Source organism: Primulina eburnea, unplaced genomic scaffold (genome assembly GCF_022965805.1).
Source record: "Primulina eburnea isolate SZY01 unplaced genomic scaffold, ASM2296580v1 ctg328_ERROPOS900000+, whole genome shotgun sequence".
NCBI classification, from domain to species: domain Eukaryota; kingdom Viridiplantae; phylum Streptophyta; class Magnoliopsida; order Lamiales; family Gesneriaceae; genus Primulina; species Primulina eburnea.
This window is the reverse complement of record NW_027331150.1, coordinates 1-15,455: the sequence shown is the minus strand read 5'-3', so window position 1 is coordinate 15,455 and position 15,455 is coordinate 1. Positions and strand designations below refer to the sequence as shown.

The following is a 15,455-nucleotide window of genomic DNA, read 5'->3' as shown; positions in this document are numbered from 1 at the left end:
TTCACCGGCGCCTCATTTGGCACATAGAACGGGTTGTCATCTTGACAATCTTTCACATAGTTTTCCCCTCCACACTTTTCACAGAATATCTCTTGAAGACGCATCGCCGTGCCACCCACATTCAAGTTGTCTACTTTCCTGTTTAAAGCATCAAGTTGTGCAGTAATAGCAGAAAAATCAGTTATCTGGTGAACTCCTGCACTCCTTCGCTGGGTATTTCTTTCAGATTGAAGATGATAGCTGCTAGCAGCCATCTCCTCCAGTAACTCGTATCCTTCTTCCGTAGTCTTCCTCAACAGGTTTCCACATGCAGCAGCATCTATCATAGTACGGTTAGGAGTAAGCAAACCATAATAAAATGTTTGAACGACTAACCCAAGTGGTAATTCGTGATGTGGGCATCTGCGTAGTAGATCTTTGAAGCGTTCCCATGCCTCATATAAAGATTCCTGATCGAATTGAGTGAATGTTGTAATGTATGCCCGCAGCTTCATGGTCTTGGAGGGAGGGAAGTATTTGATGAGAAATGCTTTCGCCATGTCGTCCCATGTAGCGATCGACCCTACAGGCAAACAATTTAACCACGCTTTAGCTTTATCACGTAAGGAGAAAGGAAATAAACGCAACCTAACAGCATCATCAGAAACTCCATTGAATTTAAAAGTATCGCAAATTTCAAGAAAAACTGCGATGTGCGTGTTTGGATCATCTACTGCAGTTCCTCCGAATTGGACTGTGTTCTGAATCATCTAGATTATGGCTGGCTTGATTTCAAAGTGATTTGTCCGCACGATAGGCCTCACAATGCTAGGGCGTGCACCCTCCAAAGAAGGTTGGGCATACTCCAGCATTGGTATGCGACGCGGTATCTCAACTTGTCTATTGTCACGTTGTTCCTTTCCACGTTCTTGCTCGTGTCTTTCCATCAGTTCTTTAAGTCTTTGTTTGTGGGGACCCGGGCTCTAACTCAATTCTTTTGGGATTTAATTGGATCTTTGTTCGAAAATGTGGGTCAAAAATTTGCTTTTAACATTAATTCAAATGTATAGATAAAGCATAACATGTCGTTAACTAAAATAAACAATATAATGTACATACATATCTGTTCGTACAAACATTCACTAGTGTTCAAATGACAACTCTAAACATAAGTAGTACAAGTTTCATAAGGAACACTAGTAATCTGCGATGCCCGAGATCTCCACGCTATCATCATCTCTCATCTAGCTTGTGACCCCGATCCTGCCCCACCTGTTGCCATGCACACATACAGACACGACAACAGCCGGATAACTCCGGTGAGAACATATCCCAGTATAAAACATGGATGCATGAAATGTCATAAATCATGTACAAATGCATAACATAAATCAAGTAACATGAATATACATCTAAACATGTAGTAGAATACAAATCTGTATTCGACAATTCGAATCTTGACTCGACTCTTTTCTAATCTAGGGATCCCGATGTGAATAAGACGGTCTGTTACCTACCCAACCACTCGGGGCAACGGTACGTCTTATTCCTAGACTTCGGTCAACTCTGTATCGAGGGTCTACACATATAGCAAATCTGCTCCTATGCGACGATACACCGAAACGTCTAGTTTTGGCAAGTCTGCCAATCTCTCCTATCTCAGGACTCGAATATAAATCAATAAACAAGGCATTACATAATCAAATGTAATAACAATCTAGTATGTGATTTAGGGAAACTCGTATCAAATCTGAATCGAGTTGTGCAATCCCGTGACCACATGAATTATACCTTTCTTGTCGAATCGTCGGTCGAAGTCTCGAGTTCACAATAGCCAATACAAATCTGAAATGGCATAAACAATGTGCACTTCAATCATATACATCTCAAACAAATCAATATACAAAGCTAACATCGGTTTCAATGCAATTCGACGGCGTAACGGCATAATTCTTCGATACCGATAATCCAAGAATATCATACTCGATCATAATCAACTCATAATCTCATTACACCTCAATACATAGGCTGAAATCTGAACAACCGTAACTTAACACATGCTGAAAATCGAAACAAGCTCATACGATATCTGAAAATCAATCTGATAACGAATCTACGATGCTCGATATACCAAGAGCACATTTCTCAACTCAAAACATAATTTCCCCAGCATATAAATTTCGAAACATGCTGGAAATATAAGAACTTACATCTTTAGCTAGCCCTCGTTGCAAGGATCATGAATCCGACCTCGAAATTAAAATCGGAACACAAACCCACTCAAAATCTCAAGTGCAAAGACTATAAAGAAGTGAACTCTCTCCCCTTGCTCTTGCTTCTCGGCTGCTGAAATGGAGAATAGATGAGGTGCCAATACAAGCTTATATACCCCAAGCCATGTGTCAACAAGAAATTCAAAGGTGGCATTTTCGCATGCAAACCGCGGGTGCGGTGACTCAAGAGCGCGGGTGCGCTGTGCTCACGGCAAATTCATTTTAAAGTGTAACACTTAGACCGCGGGTGCGATCCTTGCATGACCGCGGGTGCGGTCTCACACCGCGGGTGCGGTTGCGCTAATACCGCGGGTGCGGTGTCTGTTCGCACAAATTCCCCAATTTCTGTCACCTACACCGCGGGTGCGGTAGTCTTAGCACCGCGGGTGCAGTGTGGCTTCGGCCATGCCTTCAAAATTCTCATTTAAATGTCATGTATTCTTACCTCTATGAGTCTAGCATCAATGGAAACTGATAATTCTCGAGCCTTACATTTCTCCCCCTCTTAGACAAGAGTTCGTCCTCGAACTCATAAGCAAGTAATCATGCAATTATATACAAAACTGTAAAGTCACAATGGGAAGAAAGACTCACATCATAAGAATAACTCGGGATGCCTCTGTCTCATCTCAGACTCTGTCTCCCAAGTTGCTTCCTCGATGCCATGACGACTCCATTGAATCTTCACTAGCGGAATGGTCTTGGTTCTAAGCTGTTTCTCCTTCTGATCAAGAATCTGTATCGGTCGCTCAACGTAGCTCAAGGTCTGATCCAGCTCGGCTTCGTCAGGTTGAATGACATGAGAATCATCTGGCATATATTTGCGCAACATCGATACATGAAAAACATCATGTATACCGGACAGTGAAGGAGGAAGAGCAAGTCTGTAAGCTCGATCGCCAATCTTCTCAAGGATCTCATACGGACCGACGAATCTAGGGGACAACTTCCCACGCTTGCCAAATCTGACAACGCCTCTGAAAGGTGAAATTTTCAAAAATACTCTGTCTCCCTGTTCGAATACTAACGGTCTACGTCTAATATTGGCGTACTTCGCTTGCCTATCCTGTGCCGTCTTCATTCATTTCTGAATGATCTTCACTTTCTCAGTCATCGCACGAATCATATCAGGCCCCAACTCTGGTACCTCAGAAATATCATCCCAGTACAACGGAGATCTGCACTTCTTTCCGTATAAAGCTTCGAACGGTGCCATCTCAATGCTAGTCTGATAGCTGTTGTTGTATGAAAACTTACACAACGGCAATGAATCTTGCCAACTAGTACCAAAGTCTAGTACTACAGCTCTCAGCATATCCTCTAAAGTCTGGATAGTCCGTTCTGACTGTCCGTCTGTCTGGGGATGATAAGCAGTGCTCAGGTGTAAAGTCGTACCCAAAGCCTGCTGCAAGCTGTGCCAAAAGTGAGAAGTGAATCGTGGATCTCGATCTGATACGATCGACTTCGGCACACCGTGCAATCTGACGACCTCTCTGACATACAACTCGGCCATCTGATCGTGTCGATAGGTCATCCTGTACGGAATGAAACTGGCAGATTTGGTCAATCTGTCAATGATGACCCAAATCGAATCACAGCCCCGGGATGATCGAGGTAACTTCGTCACGAAATCCATGGAAATGTGATCCCATTTCCATTCAGGAATAGACAAACTCTGAAGTAAACCTCCAGGCTTCTTCCTCTCTGCCTTCACCTGTTGGCAATTCAGACATCTAGACACAAATTCTGCAATGTCTGTCTTCATCTGTTTCCACCAGAATTGTGTCTTCAAGTCGTTATACATCTTCCTGCCACCAGGATGAATGCTGAACCGACTACAGTGTGCTTCCGACATGATCTGTCGTCTCAAATCTGAAATCTCTGGCACCACTAAGCGGTTATTCACATACAGAACAGAATCTCTGACCTGATATTCTGAGATATGTCCAGCTCTGACCATATCAATTGATCTCTGAACACTCGGATCAATTCTCTGCGCTTCTTTGATCCTCAAAATCACATCTGGCTCAATCTGAATCGCAGCAAGTTGCAACGGTCTACTCTCTGTATCAAATGTCAATCCAGACAAGCAACAATCTTCTACTAAACTCGATACACCTATAGTCGACAAGGACAAAGAACATACCTTTCGACTCAAGGCGTCTGCCGCTGCATTCGACTTTCCTGGATGGTACTTGATCTCGCAATCAAAATCTTTCAGCAGATCAAGCCATCGTCGCTGCCTCATGTTCAACTCTGACTGAGAAAAGAGATATTTCAGGCTCTTATGATCGGAATAGATCTCAAATTTCTCGCCATACAGATAATGACGCCAGATCTTAAGTGCAAACACAATCGCCGCCAATTCAAGATCATGAATCGGATAACGAGTCTCGTGCGGCTTCAGCTGTCTAGAGGCGTATGCTATCACGTGCCCTCGATGCATAAGAACACATCCTAACCCTCTGTGAGATGCGTCACAGTATACAACGAACTCACCTGTACCTGCAGGAATCGTCAAGACAGGCGCACTAGTCAGCCTCTTCTTCAGCTCTACAAAACTAGCTTCACAATCTTCAGACCACACAAACGGCATATTCTTCTGTGTCAACTGGGTGATAGGCTTCGCTATACTGGAGAAATCTCGAATAAAACGACGATAATGCCCGGCTAGACCCATGAAACTGCGTATCTCAGGCACAGAAGTCGGTCTCGGCCAACTGATCACAGCCTCAACTTTACTCGGATCTACCGCAATACCATCTCCCGATATAATGTGCCCCAAGAAGACAACCTGTCTCAGCCAGAATTCACACTTGGACAGTTTGGCATACAACCGCTCATTTCTCAAAGTCTTCAATACAATCCTCAGGTGATCTGCATGCTCAGTCAAACTCTTCGAATACACCAAAATGTCGTCAATAAACACAATCACAAAATCATCTAAATATCTCTGAAAAATGCGGTTCATCAAACTCATAAACACCGCAGGTGCATTCGTCAAACCGAAAGGCATAACAACAAACTCGTAGTGTCCATACCTGGTTCGGAATGCAGTCTTCGGAATATCAACATCTCTAACTCTAAGTTGATGATACCCTGATCTCAAATCAATCTTCGAATATACCGAAGATCCCTGTAACTGATCAAACAAATCGTCGATGCGAGGCAACGGATACTTGTTCTTCACGGTCGCTTTGTTCAACTGCCTATAATCAATACACAGTCGCATCGAACCATCTTTCTTTCTAACAAAAAGCACCGGAGCACCCCAAGGTGATACACTGGGTCTGATATATCCCTTGGACAGAAGATCCTCCAACTGTGCTTTCAACTCTTTCAGCTCTATCGGTGCCATCCTATACGGAGCTCTCGAAATAGGAACAGAACCGGGCATAAGATCTATGCTGAAATCAACCTCTCGAACCGGAGGCAACCCTGGAATCTCATCAGGAAAAACATCTGCAAACTCGCAAACCACTGGCAGATCTGCCAATGCTGGGCTCGACTTCAGTAGATCTACTGAATATATGAGAAAGCCCTCTGCTCCTCTCTGAAGCAATCTACTCATAGTCAGAGCAGATACTAAGGGAATCCGAGATCTGGAACCCTTGCCGTAAAATTTCCACTCATCTGTCAGTTCAGGTCTGAATCTGACAATCTTGTGGAAACAATCTACCGTGGCCCTGTACTTGGTCAACATGTCTATACCAACTATACAATCAAAATCAGCCAAACCAAGTACTACACAATCAAGATCAATCTCATGCCCCTCAAACTGAAGCATACAGTGTCTAACAGTAGTCACAGATATCAAACCACTTCCCAACGGAGAAGCTATAGACACTACTGTAGACATCGACTCAACAGGCAATGCATGTCTCAATGCAAAATGTTCAGAGATGAATGTATGAGATGCACCTGTGTCAATCAACACATATGCAGGATAACCGCAAAGAAAATAGCTACCTGCAATGACGTCATCTGGCGCCTCCTGCGCCTGCTCCTCTGTCAGGGCAAAGACACGTGCCTGCTGTCGGGGAGGCTGACTCACCGTCTGACTACCTCCTGGCCTCTGCTGTGTCTGTGTGGAGGGTGGCTGAAAGGAGTGTACAGAGGATGCCTGTCTCTCCATCTGTGGCGCTGGTGCTGATGATTCTGTGCTCTGGAATCGTTGTGCACCTCTCTGGGGACAAACTCTGGCGAAATGTCCCTGTTGCCTACAGATGTTACAGCGTCCCAGAACTCCTTGACATTTCTCCGTCGCATGTCGCCCTCCGCACGAACCACAGTATGCGCCACTATAATCTGACCCCTGACCTCTCTGTCGAGATCCACTCGAACTCGATGAACTACTCCCAGATTTCTTAAACTGTTTGCCTTTAGCCTTTAGAAATTCCTTCTTACCACTACCACTAGCTCCGCTGTCAAAACGAGGAGGAGGTGGTGGAAACTGTACGGTAGTAGGCTGTGGCGGTCTCTGCCCCTGAACACCGTAGGAAGCCCCTCGCTGCCTGATCAAGCCAGCCTCGGCTCCCTTCGCTCGGTTCAGTGCCTCTGAAAAAGTACTAGGCCGGCCCGTGTTCACCAAAGTAAAGACATCGGGATTCAGCCCGTTGATGAACTGATCGGCCACTGCCTCATCGTTCCCGGCCACATGCGGTGCAAATCGTAGCAATGCAGAAAATTTAGCCACATACTCCTCGATGTTCCACTGTCCCTGCTTCAGATTCGCAAATTCAGCTCCCTTATCTTTCCGGTAGGAGACGGGGAAGAAGCGCTGATAGAACTCATCTTTGAAGACTTTCCACGTGATGTCAATGCCTCGGTGCTCCAAGGCTCTCTTCGTAGTCAACCACCAGCTCTTGGCAACCTCTTGCATCTGATGCCCTATCAGTTTCACACGTCGCTCATCAGTATATGCCAAAGACTCAAATAACATCTCGATATCATCAAACCAGCTCTCGCACTCTACTGCACTCTCTGTGCCCTTCAGGGTAGGCGGATGGAAAGACTGGAATCTCTTCAATAAAGTCTCCATCGGTGTAGCGGTAACATCCATCTGTACACCTGATGTGCTACCCTGCTCTGGCTGTGGCACTCGTCTAGGCGGCATAAATCTGATTATCAAACTGATTAGTACATAATCAATATCATCTGTCTCAGCCTTCCTCTGATCATAGACTCTGATCAAGAATCGGTTCTGATTCAGGCTTGAAATGCTGTAAATCAATTCAGATAATACAACACAACATATAATAGGGAAAGCAATAGATCATACTAGCATCTCAAAAGCAAGGAAGATGACTCGATCTACCCCGCTCATTCTATTCTATCTCAGTCTACAGAACCTACGGCTCTGATACCACCTGTTGTGGGGACCCGGGCTCTAACTCAATTCTTTTGGGATTTAATTGGATCTTTGTTCGAAAATGTGGGTCAAAAATTTGCTTTTAACATTAATTCAAATGTATAGATAAAGCATAACATGTCGTTAACTGAAATAAACAATATAATGTACATACATATCTGTTCGTACAAACATTCACTAGTGTTCAAATGACAACTCTAAACATAAGTAGTACAAGTTTCATAAGGAACACTAGTAATCTGCGATGCCCGAGATCTCCACGCTATCATCATCTCTCATCTAGCTTGTGACCCCGATCCTGCCCCACCTATTGCCATGCACACATACAGACACGACAACAGCCGGATAACTCCGGTGAGAACATATCCCAGTATAAAACATGGATGCATGCAATGTCATAAATCATGTACAAATGCATAACATAAATCAAGTAACATGAATATACATCTAAACATGTAGTAGAATACAAATCTGTATTCGACAATTCGAATCTTGACTCGACTCTTTTCTAATCTAGGGATCCCGATGTGAATAAGACGGTCTGTTACCTACCCAACCACTCGGGGCAACGGTACGTCTTATTCCTAGACTTCGGTCAACTCTGTATCGAGGGTCTACACATATAGCAAATCTGCTCCTATGCGACGATACACCGAAACGTCTAGTTTTGGCAAGTCTGCCAATCTCTCCTATCTCAGGACTCGAATATAAATCAATAAACAAGGCATTACATAATCAAATGTAATAACAATCTAGTATGTGATTTAGGGAAACTCGTATCAAATCTGAATCGAGTTGTGCAATCCCGTGACCACATGAATTATACCTTTCTTGTCGAATCGTCGGTCGAAGTCTCGAGTTCACAATAGCCAATACAAATCTGAAATGGCATAAACAATGTGCACTTCAATCATATACATCTCAAACAAATCAATATACAAAGCTAACATCGGTTTCAATGCAATTCGACGGCGTAACGGCATAATTCTTCGATACCGATAATCCAAGAATATCATACTCGATCATAATCAACTCATAATCTCATTACACCTCAATACATAGGCTGAAATCTGAACAACCGTAACTTAACACATGCTGAAAATCGAAACAAGCTCATACGATATCTGAAAATCAATCTGATAACGAATCTACGATGCTCGATATACCAAGAGCACATTTCTCAACTCAAAACATAATTTCCCCAGCATATAAATTTCGAAACATGCTGGAAATATAAGAACTTACATCTTTAGCTAGCCCTCGTTGCAAGGATCATGAATCCGGCCTCGAAATTAAAATCGGAACACAAACCCACTCAAAATCTCAAGTGCAAAGACTATAAAGAAGTGAACTCTCTCCCCTTGCTCTTGCTTCTCGGCTGCTGAAATGGAGAATAGATGAGGTGCCAATACAAGCTTATATACCCCAAGCCATGTGTCAACACGAAATTCAAAGGTGGCATTTTCGCATGCAAACCGCGGGTGCGGTGACTCAAGAGCGCGGGTGCGCTGTGCTCACGGCAAATTCATTTTAAAGTGTAACACTTAGACCGCGGGTGCGATCCTTGCATGACCGCGGGTGCGGTCTCACACCGCGGGTGCGGTTGCGCTAATACCGCGGGTGCGGTGTCTGTTCGCACAAATTCCCCAATTTCTGTCACCTACACCGCGGGTGTGGTAGTCTTAGCACCGCGGGTGCAGTGTGGCTTCGGCCATGCCTTCAAAATTCTCATTTAAATGTCATGTATTCTTACCTCTATGAGTCTAGCATCAATGGAAACTGATAATTCTCGAGCCTTACATTGTTGTTGTCTTCGCCTTCGGAAAGTTCTTTCAATTTCAGGATCAAACTCAAGCTCCACGTCAAGTGACTTTGGCATGCACTGGAAGAAATATCTGTAATAAAATATGAAGTGTTATCTCAAGAGAAATAAAATAATGCTAAAGGAAATAACTAAAAATAAAATTGTAGATTAACAGTCCCCGGTAACGGCGCCAAAAACATGATCCAGCAAAACTTGCACAGTAAAATCCCCAATAAAAATATGATTTTGTATGCTCAAAATTAATCGCAAGTGCACGATGTCAAGTAATAATATAGTGTACAAGAGTACGAGTATCGTTCCACTGAAGAATGTGTTTAACAATTATTATTTTCAGTTATTTAACATTTAGCAACGAAAATTGAGTTGTGTGATTATTCCTACTATACTCAAATAAATATGCAATTAAAATGATTCAACAAGTAATGAATGAGAATTTAATCTAAAATGTTGAGTTAAAATTCAATGAGAAATGGATTTGTTGGGAATCTCGGTTCACCTACCCCTCGTTTATTAATTAATTCGTTCGATCGTGATCTACGCTTCCGACAAGATTTCCTAATCTATTGAACATACTCTCTCGAGCTATGTCAAACTAATTCTACTCAATGAAGTAATTAAATATCTTTAATTATTTATCAAGAGCAAATCGCATTTCGATCTATGAAATCCCCTAATTTTCGACCCTAAGGACTATGACTATCGGCACGTACCCAATTTCATATATCTATGTAAATTGTAGATCCACGGATTATACTACTTGTTCCTATCACAAGTTATTCTCTCGAACTCACTCGCAATATAAAGACGTTGTTAAAGTTAGCTACGCTCTAACAACACGATAAAACAGTAGTAAAATCAAGAATAATGCACAATCGAAATATAAATTAATTCAAATCAAGGTTCGGGGTAGGATCCCCTTAAATCCCAACAAATATTAAAGTTTAGCTACTAAAGTTCATAATTGAAAATCAACAAAACAAAGTTCAAATGATAAAACTAAATAAGAAATACTAGAGTTGACGAAAAACGCGAAGAACGACGCCCGAAAGCTTCAAATCTTCAATCCAAGCGCAAAGTGCTCTCCAAACTTGTGGCGGCTCAAGAACAACCTCTGAATTCGTGCCTCTCCCCCTACCATATCTTCCCTCTTCAGCATTAAGGGAAGAAATCGTCCATTATTTTTTCCAAAAATACGAATGCGCCCGGGCGGATAACTCTCGCAGATCTTGCCTTTTTATTTTTCTTTGGCGCGCCCGGGCGGATGTAAGTTTTTGCCCGGGCGGGTGGTCTTCGCAAATTCATCTTCTTTCTGTTCTTGGGCGCGCCCGGGCGGGCACATGTCTCTCGAATTTCCCGCTTTGATTTTCATTTTTTCACGAATATCCTGCATTTTCGTCAACTAAACACATGAGCGACACGAAGATATAAATTACTCTAAAATAACACACAATGCATGTAGTCTAAATGATAAATGTAACACAATGCGACATAACATGGTACGAAAAACACGTAAAATCCACCTCTATCAGTATGTGTATATATATAAATATTTATATATATATATATATATATAAAGTTTGTACGACATTTAGTTGGACGACAAGAAGGAAATCGAGAGAAGGCTTCAGAGAATTGCCAGAAATCCTTACGCCTTTTATTTTAGGAATTTGAAGTTTGTGCATGATCCGCCCATCAGAATTTCAATCCGACTTCAGTGCTGTGTTTCTATCGACGAGAGCTTTAACTGGACGTAAGTTTTCTTACGTGTTGATAGGAATCGAAATTATGATATTGCCAGAATCGGATATGATTCATATATGTTGTTCTTACGATATCAGACATCGTATAATCTAAACCGGATTGAGAAACAGATATCCTATGAAATTGTTATGAATTTTCAGATTTGATTTGATTGTGATTAGATTGAATTGATATCAGATTTGTGTTGTTATCAATTATGAGGTGCTGGGATTGATTTCTGATTGATATTGTATTGCTGGGTATATTGATATTATTCAGACTTGGATCAGATGAGTTGTTGATTCGTATATACTGATATTGTATTGTTGCTATTGCGAAATTGTACAGATTTGAGATTATGATATGTTATTGTTAAGCTTACGGGTTGTACTGATATTGATTATAAGCCGTGTTATTATATCTGTGATGTGGAAATTGACGGGATTATTGAGATCGTATTGTTATGCCGTCGAAACATCAGTAGATTGATATTAATCAGATTCGTTATTGATTGAGATTGTATCGTTGTCTCGTTGACATTGATCAGATTATGTCTTGATTTGCGTATTGATCTGAACAGGCCTTGAATTGAGCTTTATATTGATATTGTGCTTATTCGATATTGTTATTTCAGATTTGATATGGACAGATTTGACTTCGAGACTTCGACTTCGTCAGACCGAAAAGAGAAAGGTATAAGTCAATGTGGTACCGGGAGAACGACTCGAGTATGATATACTTGAGTTTCCCTAAATCACATACTTATTGTTATTGTGTGCAGTGATTTGAATTGATATGTTTGTTCTATTGATTAAAAAGCAGGTATTAGACGAGTAACCTTGTGACATAGGTGCCGGATAGTGATGGAATCGTCACTGACACATTGCACATTGTCAGAGGATTGTGATTTGGCGAAAGTGCCAAAATCTGTGACGGATAGGTCAAGACACCGGATGTTTGGTTATATCGAAGTGGATAGAATTGGAGTTTCTTCTATTACTGATGTTCGATATGGAATACCAACGTCTGGAAACCGGGATCCCTAGACTAGGATTGAGTCTAGTCTTAGATGTGGAGTTACGAGTCTGATTGACAATTTTATATTGGTTATGTTTCAGATTTTGATACATGTTACTGATATCTATTACATGCTTTTACATTGTTTATATGACTGCATGTTTCGTTGATTTATACTGAGATGTATTTCTCACCGGAGTTATCCGACTGTTGTCGTGTTTGTATGTGTGCATGACAACAGGTGGGACATGATTGGGGTCGAGAAGATGAAGAGAAATCGTGATTAGAGTGGAGACTACGAACTTGATTTGAGATAGGGTTTGGACACTTGATATTTAGTTGTTAAACCTTAGTTTGAATGATTGTATATAGTACAAGACTTGTACTTTAATACTGACATGTATATTAGAATGTATTCCATTACGTTCCGCATTTAATACTGTATTTTTTTTAAAAAAAATAAAAATTTAGACCCTATTTATTATAATTGATTAAATTTTTCCAATAATGATTAAGAACATGATTAGCGTCCGGATCCCCACATGTATTGTGTTGTGTCGTGTATTTGGAGAATTGGGGTGTGAGCAAAAGTCTGAAAAAGGGCGAAGGTATTGTGTAGGGTTTGGGATGGTTTAACATATAATTAAGTTAATTATTTCTTTAATTAAGCTTAGGCCCATTAAGCTCACAAATTAGGCTCATTAATTCTTAATTAGAATTTAGTTAAAATGTTAAAATAGTTTTGTTAAAATAAGTTTGTGAATTTAATAGTCGGATTGCCACAAAGTTCGTATTTTTGTTGAAAATCCAACAGCGATAAAAATTACGTCTCGGCATATAAAATCACCTAAAAAAGCCCTTATTTTCAAAAATAAGAAAATGCATCACCCATATTTTAAATAATTAAAAACAATTAACCAATAAAAACTTTTTTTTATTTTTCAGCCATCGGTCTCCGTTCCTCGATCGCAACTCGAATAACCTTTAAAAATTACATTTTAATGCAATCATGTAGGAAAATATATTTTAAACATGTCAATATGCACAACATAATTAATTAATGCAATTAGAACAATTTAATTAAAATACAAAGAATTTAATAATTGCATGCATTTGGTTTGCGTGGACCTTTAGGTTTTCGAGGCGTTACACTCATAGTGCCATAGTTCACCTGATCATCATATCAAGAAAAGAAAAATGGAATAACAATGCTCGACCGAAATTTCAAAGAGACAAAGGAGCACAAAACAATTTCATGATTTAAAATCAAGCCCATTTACAAAGGACAAGTGTGACAAACAAAAACTCACTTACAAAAGTATATTCACATAACAAAGGCCCACTCACAAAGGACAAGTGTGCAAATTATAATATAGAAAAAAAAAACCCACTTACAAAGTAGTAATTGATGAAACGTGAATGTTGAAAGGAGTGACGCCTTGCTACTAGCTCAAGAATCGAACAAGAATCCCCAAGAAGCACAATGAATTCTACCTCCAAGTAGCTCGAAAAAGGAAATGGAAATGCTAGGAAAAAGTGGTGCCTTTTCTTCACTACTCAAATGCATATATAGTGGTTGAGGAGCATGAATTAAGGCTATGATTGGCTCCTAAATTTCGGCGGTTAGCCTTTCAATTAATTGGTAAATTGATGCCTAAATGGTCTAATTATTAGGTGATTGTGTGAGCAAAATTTCAGCCACTCAAGCTCCAAAATTCCAGTCACATGAATTGGTTCTAATCATGGTTGATTTGGCTCCCAATCTTGGTGATTGATCACCAAAAGAAATCTCATGTATCCACCTATAAAACATTCTAGCACCAATTAATTATTTAGTGATATCTGATTACATATATGTGAAATATATATTTTATGCATACACACCATTTTAAATATAAGAAAAATCCTTCCATAATAATTGTCATGCCATGAAAATAGTACTAGAGTCTTAATAGTTTGTATACTTTATCAATATATAATCATGGATTCGAATTTATGGTATTGACTAGATAATTTATACAAATACTAACTTTGAAAAAAAATAAAATCTTATACATGTTTAATTAATGAGTAAGTCTCATGTGAGACCGTCTCACGGATCTTAATCTGTGAGACGGGTCAACCCTACCCATATTCACAATAAGAAGTGATACTCTTAGCATAAAAACTTATATTTTTTCATGGATGATCCAAATAAGAGATCCGTCTCACAACTACGACCCGTGAGACCGTCTCACACAAGTTTTTGCCTTAATTAATTACAAGACTCGAAAATCTAGATTCTCACACAAATTATTTTAAATAATATATTAAAATTCACTTAGCTTCCTTTATCTTACCTTATATATATTCATATGCTTAATTACTTGAAGTTTAACATGCTTAAAAAGTTATAATTTCTCGATACTTATCCTTTCCTAGCTGCAAATTTAGTGTATAAATCAAATCTAATGGAAAATAATCCTTATTGTACATGTATCGATTGCGGACAATGTCAATACAACTATCTATTTCAGAAAAAAGTTGAAGAACTAATAAGAAGATTTTACTCCAACCCAGTATGGGCCGTCATCTTACGAAGAATACTGTGAGGCCCCGGTCCGAAGAGGGCGGGGGTGATCGCCAGTGCCATGAGGTTCCGCGGACAATGAACGGCTCTTGGTAGGCTTCTAGGCGGAGGGAATATGAATGAACCGATCTTACACCGGAAGGATAGGGATTCCGAGACTGTTCAATATAATAGACTGTACAGTTGAACAGGGCTTAAGAGATTTGATATGTACTACTCATACAACAAAGGTGCATCTTCTTTTCGGTAGCTCATCACATAATAACTCCAAAGTTAAGCGTGCTTGACTTGGGGCAATTTTGGGATGGGTGACCTCCTGGAAAGTTTCTCAGGGTGAGTGTGAGTAAGGATATAAGCACGCTGGAAAGACACGTCTTGGTACAGTGAGGACAGTCGTCAAATCTGGGGCGTTACAGTTGGTATCAGAGCCGACCTCTTCTAGTACGGTGTGGGTTCGGGGACAAACCAAACGGAAGCTGGTGGGCATGTGAGGCCCGGAGCCGAAGAGGGCGGGGGGTGATCGCCGGTGCCATGAGGTTGCACGGACAATGAGCGGCTCTTGGCAGGCTTCTAGGCGGAGGGAACATGAATGAACCGATCTTACACCAGAAAGAGAGAGATTCCGAGACTGTTCAATGTAATGAACTGTATAGTTGAAGAGGGCTTAAAAGATTTGATATG

The 15,455-nt window shown here is 40.7% G+C and overlaps 1 non-coding gene across 1 annotated transcript; it reads left to right on the top strand.

The window, feature by feature from the left end:
- Positions 1-384: 384 nt before the first annotated feature.
- Positions 385-490, top strand: LOC140820968 (small nucleolar RNA R71). Its single transcript, XR_012115614.1, has one exon. It is a non-coding gene; the product is annotated as a small nucleolar RNA R71 (small nucleolar RNA).
- The last annotated feature ends 14,965 nt before the right edge of the window (positions 491-15,455 follow it).